We start from the raw sequence: 3,649 nt of genomic DNA, 5'->3' as shown, positions 1-3,649 counted from the left end.
TTTTAATCCCAAAATTTGGATTATGAAACTACATAATTTTCTAAGATTTATCATATTTTTCTTATATTTTTCTGAGAAACTTTCCGGTACGCGCTTTTCCAAGTCAGTACTGGTTCCTAGCACCAGTTCTCATTATTTGGACTTGAAACTCGTTTTACAAGTCCTACATATTATTCTAGTAATTATCATACACTTACATTAATTTTCCGGGATACTTTTTTGGCACGCATTTATACTGACTAGCAGAATCGGTATCTGCACTTTTCTTCCGAAAAGCGACTTTCATCATTATTACTCACTTACTATAATTATTAAAGCCTCATAATAATTATTAGAGTCAATTATGGAATCATTTCCTAATTTCGCATAATTAATTAATTAAATACCTTAATTAACGGTGCGGGTTCTTACAAAAAGCACCAGAAGGGAATGGATGATGATGTAATCAGTTGAGAATGCTCGAAAAGAGGAACAGATTGACTTATTTGCACACCTTCTCCACTAACCCCCTCTCTAACTACTTTGCAGGAAACGTTAAAAACAAGCTTCCAAAAAGTAGAAAGAAGTATAGCAATCAAGCAGGAAAAAACATGTACAACAGAGAATAAAGAGCAACCATTGGGTGAGTGAAAAAGCAAGCATGAGAGATTCAGAAGAAAAAGGAAAATTTCAACCTTAAGTTTTCCCATCCAACAACTTGCTTCACATAGAGCACTGTTTGCATCGCCTCTTCATGCAATCAAAGAACAACTAAGGTAGAATTATGAGTGTGCCATCCACTCTTTTGGCCTATAAATAGGACGTTTCAACACGAAGAAAGCATTGAATTCCTTAAGAAGATATCATTTAGGATAGTTTAAGTTTATGCTTTTCAAGTTGTATAGTTTTAACAATATTTAAGTGACAGCAACTCTTCCTTCATTCTTCATCCACCATTTGAGACTCCTTAAGAGCACTATCCATATTTGTCCATTTTATCTCCTTGTACTCTAAACTTTTTTCTTATTAATATATGTGTGTTATTTCTCTTCTCTTCCACTCGTCATCCTCAAACTGAATCTCGAGTCTATGAGACTTTAATTTGAAATAATTATATTTATGTTTTCAGCCATTGGCTAAGTTATTTTGGGGTCGAAAAATTGTGAAATTCTTAAAGAACTATGCTCAAAACTTTTGCACTGAAGCTTTTGTGTTTCTGTGATTTAAGTAAGCTTAACTCTTTAGGTATCAATGGAAATTGAACTCAAAATAAGAAAGAAACTTTCTTAAGGAAGGGATTTCAGACAATTTAATCATAGGAGGAAGGTAGGGTTGTGAAAACAATATTACTAGTTGCCTTAGGAATAAGGAACCACCTCGTTCTCTGAAGGTTCTGAACTTAGTAACTGATGGAGTCAAGAGAACCATAGGAATATGGAAACTTGTGAGCCATTAAAGTCCATGAGCCAAGGAATCAGAGTTGGAAGTGAAAAGACCTGAACAAATCCAGAAAGGTTAAGTTTTAAGTTGAGAGTATAGCTATTTAAGAATGGAACAGTGGATCCGTTCCTTGTGTTAAAAACTGTTTTTATACATCCATCTTGTTGTCTCTTAAATATTATTATTTCTAAGTTATTCTCCTTAATAATTCTTGTGACCATATAATCAAAACTCCAATGAATTTTGTCGTTCCTTCTCACATTAAGAAGAATTTGATATATAACAATGCGAGGAGTTGTTTAGAGTCAAAATGATCCTATTATCTTGAGGGAACGTCTTCAAGACAGTAGGAAACAAATGACTAAACAGTTCAAATATTGTCTTTTCTCTTATTAACAATTCTTTTTTAAAAAGTTAAAGGTATTATTTAGAGTTCTATCCTCGTGGGAACGATAGTCTGGACACTAATAATCCCATTTATTACTTGATGTGTGCGCTTGCGCGACTGGGTTGATATCAAGAGAATGAATGCGTTTTCTCTTGATGGACTAAGTAAAGGGATCGTCCTTAAAAGAACATAAGCACCCAACAAGTTTTTGGCATCGTTGACGGGGATAGTTTAAGCTAAATTCTATCCTTGAAACTATTTTATTTTACAATTTGTTCAAATTGTTTATATTTTATGGTTTATGAGTGAGGAATCTGAAACTGATTCTCACCATCACACTGAAATACCTCAGTTTTTATTTGACCTTGAACCAGAAAGCATTTTTCATAGAAGAAAATGAAATCTAAGGGAAAATAATATTGAACAAGAAATGACTGATCATAACAATCATAACAATGAAGAGATTCTTTTGGAACAAAACTTCATAGCACTAGCTGCTCCTTCCAGGAACAGACCAGAAAGAGTAGTAATCTTCCCTCCTGTTGTAGCTCCTAACTTTGAGCTAAAGCCTATCATGTTCAATATGATCAGAGAGGCTGGAGTTTTCAACGAACTTCATGCGGAAGATCCATACACTCACCTTAACAATTTCCAAGATATTTGTGACAATTTTAGAATAGAATGTGTGTCAGAAGAAAGTATGAGAATGAGGTTGTTCCCTCACTCTCTGGGATCAAAAGCTAAAGCTTGGATGAAATCCCTCACCCCTGGATCCATACACTCATGGGAAGAACTCTCCAATAAATTTATGGAAAGGTTCCTCCCTATGTCCCGTCAAGCTGATGTAAGAGCTGAAATCTCTAGCTTTGGAATATTTTATGGAGAAAATCTCTATAAAGCATGGGAGAGATAAAAGGACATTATCAGAAAATGTCCTAACCATGGGGTAGAAAAATGGGGAGTCTTGCAAACTTTCTATAAGGGTATTAACCATACTTCTTAATCTCATTTAGATTTTGCTATAGGAGGATTTTTTTTACTGGAACTCTTGATTCCATATATGAAATCATATAAAGAACTGCGAAACGTTGCCTCCAGTGGCCACTAGAAAGGATAAATCAAGTCAGGAAACCAGGCATGTTGGAGTTAGATAAACAAACTGCCCTGGAAGCTCAACTGGCTGCACTGATGAATGAAGTAAAGAGTTTGAAAGCTGACAGAAATCAGCCCAAAGCAATGTCTTACAACTCACAGTTCCTGAAAATGAACCAAGTTCAGCATGTGGTGACCATCATAACTCAACATACTGTCCTTCGACAGCTCTAGTGTGTTATACTGAAAATTTTGGGAACATAAACTTCAATCAAGCCAAAGACAACCAGCATGCAGGTCATAACAATAATACAAACTTTGGAGGCACTATACAGAAGGATCAGAACCATAACCCTCAGTGGAGACCACCCATGAATCAGAGACCATACAACAACCAACAACAACAGTACCAATAAAGCAACAATAGAGGAAATGGAGCATTTGATCAACAAAGAAGACCAAACAATGCTCTGTTCCCCAGAGAGGAACAACACATCAGTGCATTGGAAAATTATGTGAAAGAGTATGTTACCAGAAATGATGCAGTTATTCGAAACATTGAGTCCCATTTGGGACAAATAGCTGCCAGCCTTAATACCAGAGTACTAGGCAAATTACCAGGAGACACTGAAGTCCCCTCAACATCCTCCCCAGAGCAGATCAAAGCAATCACCTTGAGAAGTGGGAGATTTGCTACACAAGCCTCAAACACTCCCAAGACCACAACTATGAACAATGAGGAGGAACCTG

The 3,649-nt window shown here is 36.0% G+C and overlaps 1 non-coding gene across 1 annotated transcript; it reads right to left on the bottom strand.

The window, feature by feature from the left end:
- Window positions 1-2,648: 2,648 nt before the first annotated feature.
- LOC133297760 (small nucleolar RNA R71) lies at window positions 2,649-2,755 on the bottom strand. The gene has a single exon (XR_009749679.1). It is a non-coding gene; the product is annotated as a small nucleolar RNA R71 (small nucleolar RNA).
- Window positions 2,756-3,649: the final 894 nt, after the last annotated feature.

The sequence above is a fragment of the Gastrolobium bilobum genome, unplaced genomic scaffold, assembly GCF_033153095.1.
Source record: "Gastrolobium bilobum isolate Gb01-03AN ecotype WA unplaced genomic scaffold, APGP_CSIRO_Gbil_v1 utg65677, whole genome shotgun sequence".
Classification (NCBI taxonomy): domain Eukaryota; kingdom Viridiplantae; phylum Streptophyta; class Magnoliopsida; order Fabales; family Fabaceae; genus Gastrolobium; species Gastrolobium bilobum.
This window is presented reverse-complemented; position numbering and strand designations above follow the sequence as displayed.